Source organism: Bicyclus anynana, chromosome 4 (assembly GCF_947172395.1).
Source record: "Bicyclus anynana chromosome 4, ilBicAnyn1.1, whole genome shotgun sequence".
NCBI lineage: Eukaryota > Metazoa > Arthropoda > Insecta > Lepidoptera > Nymphalidae > Bicyclus > Bicyclus anynana.
The window spans coordinates 8,931,280-8,947,286 of NC_069086.1; the positions used below are offsets into that span (position 1 = coordinate 8,931,280).

The 16,007-nt window shown below is 35.2% G+C and overlaps 1 protein-coding gene across 4 annotated transcripts in view; it reads right to left on the reverse strand.

Moving 5' to 3' along the window:
- The window catches only part of LOC112045666 (cyclic nucleotide-gated cation channel alpha-3), a 159,756-nt gene extending 144,103 nt beyond the window's left edge, over nt 1-15,653 (reverse strand). For all 4 annotated transcript variants that reach the window (XM_052881389.1, XM_052881387.1, XM_052881388.1 and 1 more), the window contains exon 1: nt 15,571-15,653. The gene's annotated coding sequence lies outside the window, so the exon portion shown is untranslated. The remainder of the gene's footprint in view (nt 1-15,570) is intronic.
- Between the last annotated feature and the right edge of the window lie 354 nt (nt 15,654-16,007).

The following is a 16,007-nucleotide window of genomic DNA, read 5'->3' on the forward strand; positions in this document are numbered from 1 at the left end:
TTGAAAAACTGAATTCCACGCGGATGAAGTTGCAGGCTTTCGCTAGTAAACCAATAGGAATGATGACAGTTTTTTAAATTGTTTAAATCTGCGATCCCTACTTTCGGAGCTACAGGAATTTAAAGGGTCAGTATTGCGGCGCTGCCGCGGATCCCTGAAAAAACGCCCCATACAAAATGGTACGAATTAATGACGTCGTAGGTACATAATGATCGTTAGATTTGTATAGGCGTTAAAACAAAATTACTAATATCTTTGTTATTTGTGCGTTTATGTTTATAGTTAATTTATTAAAAAAAATACACATTTAATGTAAGTTAAAACTGTATGAATTTTCATCTAATTATGATAAAAGATTTTTAATAGCTTTGAAATTTTATAATCTCATTTATTTTGCAAATATCCAGACAATCTTTGCCTTTTTATGTATAAATTAGTTAACATTGACCTTATCCGTATCCGAATGTATCATAAAAATCAATATATTCAAACCCAGTCATCATCCCCATTATTTGAATAATTCGCCCTAGCTACCAATGAAATTAATCTATTACTATTATATCTATACTACATTTAGAGAAGTTTAATTATATCCTAATCTACGAGTATTTTGTATAAATCGCTGTCAGGCCGCTGCCCGAAATAGATCGCTATCTTAGCGATAAGGCCGACTGTACTCTGTCGGGTTGTATTATTGATTATATCTTACAAGAGAATTTATTGATTAATGGTAAATACCTAAGGGTGAGCTAACAAGGTTATAACATAAAATCCACTCATTAGAACTTTTTTTTTTGTTCTTTACAAGTTAGCCCTTGACTACAATCTCACCTAATGGTAAGTGATGATGCAATCTAAGATGAAAGCGAGCTAATTTGTTAGGAGGAGGATGAAAATCCACACACCTTTCGGTTTCTACACGATATCGTACCGGAACGCTAAATCGCTTGGCGGTACGTCTTTGCCGGTAGGATGGTAACAAGCCACGGCCGAAGCCTCCCACCAGTCAAACCTGGACCAATTAAGAAAATTTTAATCGGCCCAGCCGGGGATTTTGTAAGGACGTAACATATCTATAGTATAAAATTACAATTGCCGCCAACCCACGTCGGAGCAGCGCGGTAAGTCTAAGCTCTATATATTCATTATATCCATATCCATACTTATTAATATTATAAATGTGAAAGTGTGTGTGTCCGTCTTTTACGGTAAAACGGAGCGATGTATTGACATGATTTTTTAAGTGGAGATAGTTGAAAGGATGGATAGTGATATAGACTACTTTTTGTCTCTATCCCCCCTACTCCCCTAAAATAGGGGGTGGAAAAATTGTAAAACGAAGCTTGACGGGGCCGGTAGTCCTCTTTACGGAGGGAAGCCTGGTTTTACAGTGGGCCATTAAAAAAAGGCTGATTAATTATATATGTTAGAACATTTTACTGTATTTTAGAATGTGGCAATAAAAATAATGATACTTGCAATATACTGTGACACGTATAATATAGAGATTTGCAGAAATATCACACAGAGTCAACATACGATTTATTGGCGAGACTCCGAGGAAACGGGCATTTGTGACTGTGGGAGCTACGTCACGTAGTCACACGTCAGCGATCCTGCACCATTATGCTGATCCTCACACCAATATGAGAAACACGTAGGATCAGCGTTACAACGTAAACGATGCACATACGGTTTGATTTTACAGAATTTAATACCTATCTTGATTCACCTATTCAGTTTATTTCAAGTAAAATTTCTTTTTTGGAAAAACCAAGTTTAATATATATTTTTTAAATACGTAATGTCTATTATTGTTGGCTTAGCCATCATTCGCACGAAAGCTTTTTTAACGTCCGTTCAAATACAAAAAATATGACACCGTATATGCATCGTTTGTATGTATGTGTATACTAATACTATGGTTATTTTTGTTTTACGCCACCTGCTGATGTCCTTAAGTTTTCCTAAACCGAAGGTTGCCTGGTAGAAATCGCTACTTAGCGATAAAGCCTGTGTGCTGATCACTTCTTAATATGTTTTTATTTCACTTGTATTTGTCTTTGTGGAATGCAAATAAAGAATATCTATCTAACTATTTATCTAACAAATGCATTCCCAAGTATGTGTTCACACGACAGCGTTTTTAAAACAAGACGCTTTTTACGAGTAGTGTTACATTTGAAATGTTGAGCGTTGGAAATAGACTTTCATTTAACTTCATACTATATTTGAGCGATTTTTTAACGTCCGTTAAAAAAACTCTCGTGGGAATTAGAGCTTAGCCACTTGATATACGAAGCGCGATCAATCCGTGCGATGGAGTGAGCTGTCGTTGGAGTATTATGAAAGTATCAGAAAAGAGGAAAACCATCATAGGGTTCATCATCATCAAACGGATTACAGGGAGCCACTGGGTGCAAATTGCTCAAACCCATGGTGTTTGGAAGTCCATGTAAGAGACTTATGTCAATCAATCAATCAATACATACATTATTTATACAGGTGGTCGGTAGATGTAGATAGTAAATGTATCTTGCCAATTTGGCATGCAAATGATTTATTAAGTATTTAATGATTCAAATGACAATTTCACCATTTAAAATTTACATCTTTACAATAATTTTATAAGTAAACATTTTATAATTATATTACTAAAAATACTAAGTTAGTGTGTAAATTTTAAATACGTAATATGTCCTTGTACTTGTGTGTATAATGTCAGCCTTTGGAAAAGGAAACTAAGTTAGGCACATAATGCCTAACTTAGTTTCCTTTTTCTGGAACATAATTAATATTCAAAATGTTATTCAAAACCTCTTAAGGCCTTTCAGACAGTTTCTATTATGGTCTCATTTTCAATATTGCCTCAATCAAATCTTAAAATGGGTATGGTTGTGGATAAAGATTGGTCATTACGTAGATTACGATGGAGCGTCGTCGGACTCCAAATGTAGTCCCAAGGGATCAAAGAGAAATCGTTATACTTGATAACAAATAAAGACAGTTATTAAGCTTATTATTGGTCAAAATTTATGTATTTTTGCCAAGGACGACCCTTATGATAAATATTAAAAAGTATATCTGTGTAATCATTACAATGTATGAAATAAAGTCACTTCCGCTGGATGTTCGCTTAAATATTTTAAACTATTCAACGGATTTAATACAGTTTTCAGCATTTACACAAAACCTTGACAAACTTAAATAATATTTATCATGAATCACTGTATCTATTAGATAAAAACGCATGAAAATTTGTTCAGTAGTTTCAAGTTTATTTCGAACAGAAGTTGAACTTTTTAATGCTACATATTCTTGAATATTTTTCTTTTATAGAAAAAGCGCATGGAACACATTGTCAGCTAAGATTTTACAAGCATATATTTTGTTTAACGTACTACACAGTTGAATTTGTATAGAAACTTGTAAGCATTTAGCATACATTAGCATTAATTGGTAATGTTAATCACATAATATATCGCCTACATAAATCTAACAGTGTCTATTCATCGCCAAGGCTCGCTTTATTTCACTGTCAAACTGTGAACTTGTAACATGGGGAAATTACTATACGTAATCACATTCCGGTAACGAGATTTTGCACAAAAGCCTTTTGATTACCGAGCTACATGGGTGGAAAAATTGTGTTTGCAGAATTACATTGTCAAAGTCAGCGAAATATGGGAGATCATTAAAATGTGGGAGACCTTTGTATGTAACTAATTAAATGATAAAGTAATAATCCCAGTCCCTTTTTATTACAAATTATATTGACATTCTCTTTAAGCTTCCTATTTTGGATTATAATGGAACAAGAACTTTGAACTTATGATATTAATGAATGTCACGACCACCGCCGCCGATAACATTTCGGTGAACCTCCACCCTTAACCCGTAACATTTTAAATCAATCATCGCATTTGAACTGCCAAGCGTGGGTGGTCGTGGGCTGATAAATCTATATAATTACGCTACTACGTTTTCCTCTGTTGTGGTTATTTGAAAATCGTATTGACTGTGTTGCGACTTAATTTAAATATAGTATTGTAGGAAATAGAAGTCTGAGTCGCTGAATCTCGTGTTGGCTCGTACCGACGCTAGGTGGCGTGACTTGTTTCCGTAAAGAGCAGGGAGTTAGAGAGGAGTAGCGATCGGATGGCGGAAACGACTTGCGATATAAGGCGCTCGTCGTACGGTCGGCTTCAGTATGCTCGTGACGTTCGAGCCGTCTACATTTCTTGTTATGTATAAATGGTATAAATATAAAATTACAAATGAAAAAAGTCTAAAAACAACACTTTTCTATACTTCCACACACACGATTCGAATTAATATTTAAAAAGGTGTAGGGTTTTTAGGGTAAGGATAGGGGTAGGGCTAGGAGTAGGGTATGGTAGGGATAGGGTAAGAGTAGGGTAGGGGTAGGGTTGTGTAGAGTTGGGGTAGGTGTAAGTTTCGTTATGTTTTAATAAAATTAAATTCGTGCTATTCCAAAAAATATACATAAATTTAAATAAATAAGAATTTATCACTTGTGTTGAAGCTACAAACTGTAATTAGTATTGATTTACGCTAATTGGTATTAGCCTACAATTACGATTAATTATTATGTAATTGGCACATATCTATGTCAAACATTAAATTAAAATGTACAAACATAAAGATACTATCACCAATTTTAAGTTAGTTATAATTATATTATACGAATAGTCCGAGTATAGTTGACAAATACCTTTACCGAATCAAAAATATTTAGAAAGAAATATTCTAAAATATTTTCGGGGTATTTCCAATAAAAATTCGGACCACTCAGTAAAAAGTTATGCGTGTTCATACATGAAAAAAAACAGACGAATTGAGTACCTTCCTCCGTTTTTTCGACAGTTGAAAATAACCACCCTACGTCCTTCAACATATATAGCAGTAGCGTGGTAGATATTGTAGTAAATATGGTAGTTCCAGGAAAGATAAGAGATGTGCCCAGCCGTAAATAGAGTTCATAGGTATCTGTGTGAGACGTACCTGTGTGTCCATAGGTAGTGACAGGTGATAGCCTAGTGGATATGACCACCACCACCAACTTTTCAGTTGTGCGCATTAAAAAAAAATTAAGTATCACGTGTCTCAAACGGTGAAGGAAAAACATCGTGAGGAAATACATGAAAATTTTCTTAAGTCAGCGTGATGGACTAATGCATAACCCCTCTCATCCGGACAGGAGACTCCTGCTCAACAGTGAGCCGAATATGGGTTGTTAATGATGATGTTGATGATAGCTAAGTCAAAAGAATATACTTTTTGACATCCAACAATCAACTCAAAAGTTATTTGAGCTATTGTAATTGGATTTTTTTGAACCTTCGTTCCGTGCGGCATGCGCTATGACCAAAATATCGAATCGCATTGTCTCTTTTTGTGTTCATGCATAGCTTGTTCTTTTTTTTTTTTGAGAGAATGCGATGAATGGCTCTATTGTGTGGATAAAAGGCAGTAAATATAAATAAATAATTATTCAATAATTCATATAAATAAAATTGAAGTGATTGTGATTTAAAAACTAAGTGTTTTTACAAGTGCTTAAAGTTACACGATACTTACAACACAAACAAACTTACAAATAAATTCTGTCTGATTCTATCTGACTGTTTGACCAAGTGAGTCTCTGAATGTTCATGGGAGTTTCGCTGGAAAATTAAAGAGACTCCGCCGAGATAAACATTGATAGCCCTTGACTGTAATCTCACCTGATGGTAAGCGATCATGCAATCTAAGATGGAAGCAGACTAACTTGTAAGGCGTAGGATTAGAATCCACACCCATTTCGTTTTCTATACGACATCGTGTCGGAACGCTTAGTCGCTTGGCAGTACGTCTTTGCCGGCAGGGTGGTAACAAGCCACGGCCGAAACCTCCCATCAGACTGACCTGGACCAATTAAGAAACGTCAATAAGCCCACCCAGGACCTCCGACTTGTAAATACACTGCGCATATACCACTGCACCACGGAGGCCGTCAAAAATCCTTCAGATTCATGTAAAACTGAGTTTCACGTGGACAAAGCCGCGGGAATCCGCTAGTTGATAATAAATAAACCACGATAATTACGATTTTCAAAATGATGTCTATGAAACTAAAGAAAACCTAATCGAAGTTTACGCGTGAAACAATCTAACACTGCCAATACTTGTTAATAATCAAATAATTTGCGATTATAGGGTTGTTACGGAAACTCATTTCCGTCTCCCATTAATTACATTCATGTCGCCATGTAGGTGCGTTGTAATAATGAACAAAGTTACCTAAACTCTGCAATATTTATCTGAATCGTTTCCGACTTCCCATTGAGGATGTATATGAATAATTCCAGCTTATTTACTTATTCCGCGCCATGAGTTCCTTTAACTTTTCACATAAGTAGGTATATGTTAATATTATATTCTATTACCGATTTATGGAGAACGAAAATTAATTTCCTAAAATAAGGCTTAATATCTCGCATTTTGTCTTGTTAATTGTAGTGTCGACTACAATATCTGTGTAACGCGTAAACTGAATTAATATTATTTTTAAGCATTTCACAGATTTGTGTATGTATATCTGTGTAACTTACTTAATATTATTTTTAAGCATTTCAGAGATTTGTGATGTATTCTAGTATATTTTAATACTCGTGGTAAAACAGGCACCTTCTAAAACAGGTAAGATCTTATAAAATTCTCATTTAACTTATCCACGACCTTATCAATAACCATGTTTTAGTAATAAGTCTTTCTGTATAAAAACGCAACTTTAAATGCCCACTAAAGGTTTACAATTAATGTACTCGTATCTAACAATAATTAATTATTGTGACGATATTATCTAATTTATTATATTCGTTGTACTGTGATGTATTCTGTGATTACTTGTAAATAATACTTGAGGGCTAGTGACTCATGTTAAAACTAACGCCATCCAAAACGCCTAAGACCATATAATAATCATTTATTTTTATTTCGGTTCTTCGAATGGCGAGGCGGGCCACATAGTTCGAAGAGCCGATGGATGTTGGGGTCCCATTGTACTGGAGACCCCGCACTAGGAAACGCAGTGTTGGTCGACTACCAGGTAGACTGACGACATCAACGAGTCGCAGGGATACGCTGGATGCAGGCGGCTCAGGATCGTGTGAACATCCATCGACTTATATAAAGATGATGATGAAAATGATTTTTGTTTATTTTAAACCTTTTTCTTTATTTTTTTTTTTTTATTTAGGTCAACAAACAGCAAACGATAAGATTACATTACAAAAAAATCAATTACTTACATAAAAACTAAATCGTCAACCTACACCGTTAACCACAGATTAATTAATATACAAGAAAAGTGAAATATTGAAAGTGAAGTGACATTGAATGTATAAGCTACTTTTATATTATATTCTTGAATTTTTAGTGACAATTGTTTTTTGAATTTACTTGGACGAGTATCAGAATATAAATCAACGTGAGTATAATTATCATTATAGCTTCGCATTAGTGCATATATTGGCGAACGTTTTCCAGTGTTAGTACGGCAATTACCTATAGCAAACAATGGTTTTCTAATTCGCATTTGTGTAAGACGTGGAACTCTAATATAATTTATTATTAATAGGTATGCAGTCATACTTTCTATGACAAATGTCATAGAGGAGCAAAGCCAATAGCTGAGTGCGTCTAGTATTGAGTGTTTGAATATTGTATTTTTAAGAAGATCGTACGAGTAATTTATAAAATGTTATCCAAGAGTATAATTTTTTATATTCCTGGGCTCCGACATTAAGTAAATTATTTATGCGTACCTTAATGAAACTTTTAGGACGGATTTAATACGAGTGTTCTCTTAAATAAATTAATCAGTTCGACCAAGGCGCGTAACGCAGATTTACGAGTAACCTTGTCCCAGTCTCCCACCACACCACTCATCAATTTGCCCAGTACACGGCTTGGAATCCTGTTAATTAAACTATGCTACCGAATGAGCTTACACAATCCACAACTATTCGTTTCACTATTTTGAAGGAGAACTTAGTTTGCTGAGGCTTGTTTGGACATAAAACAATGGTTTTGTTCTTAAGATGCCCCTTTTATCGGCACTCTTTTAAACTGAATTTTGGATACACCAAAATACATTTTTGGATACCAAAGATTCTTTTTCTTCTTAATTGTACACTCTTGGCAGAGTGGTCGTGGTTGCAGCGATGAGCGACGCCTTCTGTAATACCAAGGATAGTAAACCATTTTTATCGTTTATTATTTACTAGCGAACGCCCACGATTTCATCGGCGTGGAATTCAGTTTTTCACAAATCCCGCAGAAAGCATAGATTTTTCCGGAATAAATGTAGCTCCATTGTAATGTTAATCCAGAGTAAAATCTATTTCTATTCCAAATTGAACAAACGTCCAAACAAACATCCATACAAACTTTCGCGATTATAATATTAGTAGGATTTATATTATTAAACTATTGTATCTGTATTCAGACTGAATATTGTAGTGTTAAAAATTTTTAATATTCATTTTAATATCAAATTATACAAATATAATACTAGACCTAAATTTACTTATTTTCTTACCAAGCAATCCGTCAGTAATATTTCGAGAGGTACCTAAGTCAATAAATAACAATATTTTCACAAAAAACAGTGTACCAAAAAATATATTTTCTGATTACAAAGAGATCGACTGTGGAACCCGGCAGTAAATGGCATTTAAGTGTCAATGTTTCCGCATAAGGAAATACGGCCTGTCAATAAGTATCACAGATGTGACACTTTTCCTATTTGTGGTACTATTCTTGTTTCCTCCAGTCGATATCGAAATTCTATTATGAAAACACAAGTATGAAATCTCGTGTTCGTAGACATGGTCAACGTCATGCGTAGCTGAATGCTACGTAAGTGGTATGCTACGTAAACGTATGTAGCGCCAATGCGTAGACAGCTACGAACGTAGCTATTGATTTACATATTGGACGCAGCACCGTTATTGCGTCGATGGCTGGTCATCGCATGGCGAAGTAACGAATTCATACTATGAAATCACTATTTATTCAGTTAGATTGAAATATATTATAATGTTTTTTTTTGTAATTATTGCTAGTAACAAAAAACTCTTAAACGGATTTGCACATAGTTTACACAGGTTACGTCATTACTCGTAAAAAGCAATAGAAGTAATAGAAGTATAGGATAGATTCAATGATGTTAGAAGTAAAAAGAGGTAGATAGGTCGTATAAATCACATTCGATGTTTATAACTGGCACACGAAAATTATTTCAGCGGCGTTGTCAACGGCGCGATGAAAGTGTGGCGACTGAGCTCAGGTTTGCTAATTAGCATAGATTTAACGAACCACTTGCGGTCCGTATAAAAGTTATCTACCTCTTTTTTTGTAACATTATTGGATAGATTAGATACATTAAGGATACATCTCTAATATAGTTTTTAGATAAACACGATATTAGTGGTTTGAGATTTATTGAAAACATAAAAAGAATTTTTACAAGAGAAACGCAAATCACAAGTCCGTCAAAAAGCAAAGAGTGAAAATATAGAGTATTGACAAGTTACCACAGATATGTAAACAGTATTGCCACAGGTTACATGATAATAATTTTATACTACAATACTCTCTCCAAATTATTACCCATTGATTCTATTCAATCAAATTATTACTTATTGAGTTTACAAACCCCTATCTTCTTTCTAAGATACCTAAACTTTTCTTTAGATAAGGCCTTTGTAAATAAATCTGCATTCATTTCACTAGTGCATATATAGTTCAAATCTATTTCACCTTCATGAAACTTTTCCTTAATAAAGTTATATTTGACGTCTATGTGTTTACAACGTTTATGATAGTTCACATTTTTAATTAATGATATAGCACTTTGATTATCCACATTTAAACACACGGAGTCCTGATAATATGCACCAATATCTTGTAAAAGTCTTTTTATCCACATAGCTTCTTTAGTGGCAGCACATGCAGCCATAAATTCTGCCTCAGTGGTCGGCAGCACCATTTTTCATAAAGATATATCCTGTCATGGATCTTCTGGTTTCAGTGTCTTTTGCATAATCAGCATCACTGTATCCCTCAACAATATTCTGTGATGCTGGTGAATAAAGAAGACCATAATCTTTTGTCTCTTTTAAATACTTGAATATCTTTTTTACAACGTTCCAATGAGTTATATCATAACTATCCAAATAACGACTAACTAAACTCACAGCATACATTATGTCAGGTCTACTGACTATAGCCAGATGCATGAGTGATCCAACTGCTTCTCTATATGGAATCTTGCTATCCAGTTCTAACTGGCTTTTCTCTAATGTTGTATGTGGATCAACAGGAATACTATTGCCATTAGCATTGCTCATGTTAAATTTTAACAATAACTTTTCAATATACTTATTCTGATGAATAAAAATATTACTACCATCCTTCTCTATTTCCAAACCAACAAAATTCTTGGTATGAAGGTTTTCAGCTCGAAATTTTTCTGAAGATCACTTATGATCTTCTGTAAAACAATTTCATCCTTGGATATAACCAATCCATCATCAACATACAATAACAAGTATACTTTGCAGTTATTGAAGTAACCTGTATATACACATTTATCTGAATGACTATTCTGTAATCCAAATTTCTTTAATACATAATCAAACTTTTGATTCCAACATCTCGGTGATTGTTTTAAGCCATAAATTGATCTGTTCAATTTGCAAACAAAGTTTTCTGGGGCTTTTAACCCTTCTGGTGGTGTCATATAGATATTTTCTGAGATATCTCCATAAAGAAATGCTGTTTTTACATCAAATTGTATCATTTTCATGTTTTCTTGACAGACTTCAGTCAGTAATATGCGTACTGAGTCATATCTTACTGTTGGTGAAAATGTCTCAGTGTAATCAACTTGATACTTTTGTGAACAGCCTTTAGCACATAGCCTTGACTTATAAAGAGGACCGGATGGCTCATCTTTGATACGGAAGACCCACTTACAGCCAATTATCTTCTTTCCTGGTGGTTTCTCCACCAACTGCCAAGTCTGATTTCGTTCATGTGCTTTTAATTCTTCTTCTATTGACACTTTCCATTTTTCTTTGTCTGCCGAAGTGATGGCTTCAGAGTATGTTAGTGGTAAAGATGGATGTTCCAGTTCCAGGTCTCCACCTTGACAAAGGTAAGTATTAGAACTTTTATTTATATTTTTATTTCTAGGCCTTAATGTCATGTTCATAGTATACTCAATAGGTTCAATTGGTTTTTCGGGGATATATAGAGATCCATCAACAGAATGAAAAGAGTCTTCACTTGATGTAACAGTTTCATCGTTTTCTGAATCAGTCTTTTCAGTATTAGGTTCAGAACTAACAATCTTAGACTTCTCATTATCATTCTTCGACAAAGGCACCATTACACAACTTCTTTTCATTGAATTTTCAAGAAATACAACATCTCTACTTATTACAACTTTCTTTGTTTTAGGATCTAACAGCCTATATCCTTTTGTTGTATCACAGTATCCTATAAAAATCATTTTACTCGCCTTAGCATCCAGTTTTTGAAGTTTCTGCTTCGGTGTTAGTACCATAGCTTCACATCCAAAAATTTTAATATGCCTCAAGTCAGGCTTTCTCCCAGACCACAGTTCCTCAGGTGTTGCATATGACAGTGCTCGTGTTGGACATCTATTTGTTATATAGGCTGCTGTAGAAACTGCTTCAGCCCAATATTGCTTCTGTAAATTAGCATTAATTAACATACAGCGAGCTCTCTCCATTAAGGTACGATTCATACGCTCTGCTAGTCCATTCTGCTGAGGAGTGTATGGATTAGAGGTTTGATGCAAAATTCCTGCATTTTTCAAATAATCAGAGAGTTCTTTACTTAAATACTCTCTACCATTATCAGTGCGAATGCATTTTATTTTCAAACTAAGCTGATTCTCTGCCAAAGCTTTAAATTCTTTAAACTTCATAAATACATCTGACTTGCTATTTAAAAAATATACAAATACTTTCCTTGTATAATCATCTGTGAAGGTGAGGAAATAGCGGGCTCCACCCATAGACTTCATTTCCAACGGTCCACATATGTCAGAATGTATCACTTGCAGAGGTTGTTTTGCTCTGGATCCTTCATTAGGAAACGGCAGTCGAGACTGTTTTCCTTTCTGACAGCATTCACATATTATACTGTGCTTGTTTTCAAAAGCCTTCACTCCTGTTGCACAATCTGTTAGTTTATTTAAATCTCCAAAATTTAAATGTGCCATTCTCTCATGCCATAAATAATAATCAGACTCATTTGCCTTACAGATGTATGCTGGAACACTATGTGTTTTCAGCCGGTACATATTCTGTATGAGTTGCAACTTCAGTATTCTCCCTATTGAATATTTTACAGCCGCTATTATTAAATTTCACGGTACATCCATTACTTATCATTTGACTAACAGATAGCAGGTTTGTCGCGAGTTCTGGTACGTAGAGAACATTCTTGACTTGAATTGTTTGTGCATTACCTTTTTACCAATAACATTCAAATCTATTTTACCACAGCTTTTCACCGGAAGCATTTTGTCATCTGCAATCCTAATGCTTGAGATCGGAGGCGGAGATTCATCATAAAGCCAATCATTCCTCATCGTCAAGTGCATGGATGCACCAGAGTCAATATACCATCCACCTTCATTTTTTATTGTTGCAGATAACACGGCTACGTAACCAGACTCTTCATTCTGACCTTGTTCCTTCTTTTTGAGCTTACAGAAACGGCTGATATGCCCATATTTATTACAGGAGAAACAGCGGGGTCCTCTTTGACTCTTCACTTCTTTTACAAACTGATTTGCTTTTACATTTTTGTTAACATATAACGCTGTAGACTCGGAGCTCTTCACCTCTTGCAAAAGCTTAGTCTTCACTGAGTCGGCAGTGACGGGCACACCGGAACTTTCCATAGCCATTATCATTGGCCTATACATCTCTGGTAAGCCAGCTAAGAGTAGCGTGCCTAACCATTCATCATTTACATCAAAAGAGATGCTTCGGAGTTTATGTGCTGTCCCCATAACTTTGTTAACATATTCTTCAATATTATTGCAGTTTTCTAGTGTTGTAGTTATCAAATCTCTTAGTAAACCAACTCGGCGTGTTAATCCTTTGTCATCGAACGCTTTGGCTAAACTCACCCAAACTTCCTCGGCAGTTTTCGCCTCTTGTATATGCACACAGTTGATTGGGTCAACCAGCAATATAATTTTCGATCTCGCCTTTATGTCGAGCTTAGGATCCACGGGGTCGTTGTCTTTTCGTTCGATGCAGTTCCACAAGTCCTCGTGTTGGAGATAAGTTTGTACGGCAAATCTCCACGTAGTATAATTATCTCTTCCAATTAATTTTTCAATTAGAGTCATCGTATTACTTGCAGACATATTGAATAAGAAATCGATTAATTTGAAGAACGATAACCAACTTCAAGCCGGCGCAGAGTTCGGTGGAATCATGTGGAATGTTCTAGAATTCGATGCGATGTTCAACTTTTTTTCGGACAAGTTACCACAGATATGTAAACAGTATTGCCACAGGTTACATGATAATAATTTTATACTACAATAATCTCGCTCTGAGTGAGACCTATCCTTTATCTAAGAACTAGCCGACCCCCGCGACTTCGTCCGCATGGAAATCAATGTAAACTTTCAAACCCTATTTCACCACTTTAGGGAATACATTTTTTGAAAATTTTTGAATTACATTATATTTCGTATTTTTTTATGAATAATGAACAAATTTTTAAAACTAAAAATGAAGGACTTTCCATACAAACTTTCAACCCCTATTTCACCCCCTTCTCATTTTATTTTCGCAATAAAAAGTATCCTATAACCTTCTCCGTATTATACCTTCTCCGTCTTAAACCGTGCCAAGTTTCATTTGAATTCATTCAGTAGTTTCAGCGTGATACCCGAATAACAAAAAAACACGGACAGATAGACAGACAGAGTGACAGACAAACAAAAAATCGAAAAGAATATCTTCAATATACAGAATGTATAAAATTTACAGAATTCGTATTATAAGTATAGATTCTAGATGGCGCTGTCGTCCGTTATGCGATGCTAACGTTTGTTGTTATAAATGGTATAAGTATAATTTCAAATTGCGAATAAATGTATAGAATTCGACCAGTTTTTATTATAAGTATAGATACCTTATTATCTAAGAAATGAATGCTTTAAACTAATATACTGCCTACTTCTAGCTTAGTTAAGGTGAAAAACGTATTAATAGGCGTGTTGAAAATGTGTAACGTTCAAGTAATATGTCAGTAAGACTCTAAGGCTGTAAAGTAAATTAGACTTCATCAAAGGCGCCGTCTCTGTGTAAGCTCATTTAAACAAATCTTCAGAGAAGTGCTTCAGTAGAAAAAGTATTCAGTAAAGTGACGAAAATTTTCAAGTATTGTATAAGAACCGTCTTCCGCGAACGTTCAAATCGCGGTAATTTGCAAGTTAAAGAAGTAGGCTAAAACACCTTAGAGAGAAATCAAATTTTTCTTACTTAATTTTGATTTACTTTTGGATTTTTTTTTCATTTTGAATGCACGAATACCATAACGCTCCTGATGTACATTGTGAATATACGGATGTTGTAACACTTCAGATGTAGGTAAGTAAAATATAATTTATTGATAGGGCAGTCGATTATTTTATTTTATAAACTATCACTTACTTTATCCCCTAACCAAATACCTTAGTTTTTGCAAAGTGCATTGTTGATATTTTAAAATTTAAAACAAAAAAACATGCGAAGAGAACGTGAAATAATTGAGAAACTTTTATTTTAATTATTTTGAGGCATTTTCATTTTAAACGAACATTTCAAATATTTGTCTTAAATGTTCTTCTCCTTAATGAAAATTTATGTTCAATTGATAGTAAGATTATATTTCTGAGAAATAACCATGTGTTGAAAAGCACACACTGGGTCCTCAACCACCGCCGCCCTGGGTGCGCCATGTTCGAGTGCGTTTGCTCGTCCAGTGTGCCTAGAGGAACATATACAGTAGAACAATATTTAAGAGGCTGAGTTGACTGGCGGCAAGACTAGGCTTTGGCGACGAATCCATCGATCGTAGATCGTTAGATGGGCCTCGCGGAGTTGTCATTGGTTTTGCACATTGAGTACGTCATCACTCGTAACACATTACTCTTTATTCAGTTGTAGCTCGTGTTTTTGCACTTCCAAAATGAAGACGAAGGCATAGTTAGGTGATTGAAATGAAAAAAAACCAGTAAATATTTTTTTAAGTCCACGTCCACTCACAGCATGTGCTTGTTACGTACTAAGGTAAGATGTGCACGTCTTTGGGTAATGACATAAAATTGTGCGTTCTTTAGTATGGAGGGGCCCATCTAACGATTTATATCGATGGGCGAATCAGTCGCACAAAGAGCGCCGAGTGCACAACTGCTTGGACCTCGCTTCAGTACATCTGTAGGGATATATTGAACAGTACCTATGAGGCTGTGTCGACTGGCGCCGAGGCTGGGCGCGGGCGGCGAGTCGGCCGCACGCAGCGCGCCGAGCGCGCCGCCGCCGCCTCCGCCGCCCAGCGGACCGCCCTCCAGCGCGCCTGGGGGAGATATTTTGTACTGTTACACAAATATTTAATCTATACTAATATTATAAAACTGAATAGTTTGTATGTTTGTCCTTCAGAATCGGAGGTAGAGGTCATATTTTTATTTCTAAAACAAACTATTCACACCAAACAATCCTTACCCTATACATAAAGAAGTAAATGATTGGAAGAACAGCATTCTTCGAACATTTTGTAATATACTACAATAGAAACCAATCTTCAATTTGGTGGCTACATTACTTTTCGCTAAACAAACACAAGGTGACATATGCAATTTCCAAGAACCAATAAAATAGAATTAAACTGGAACA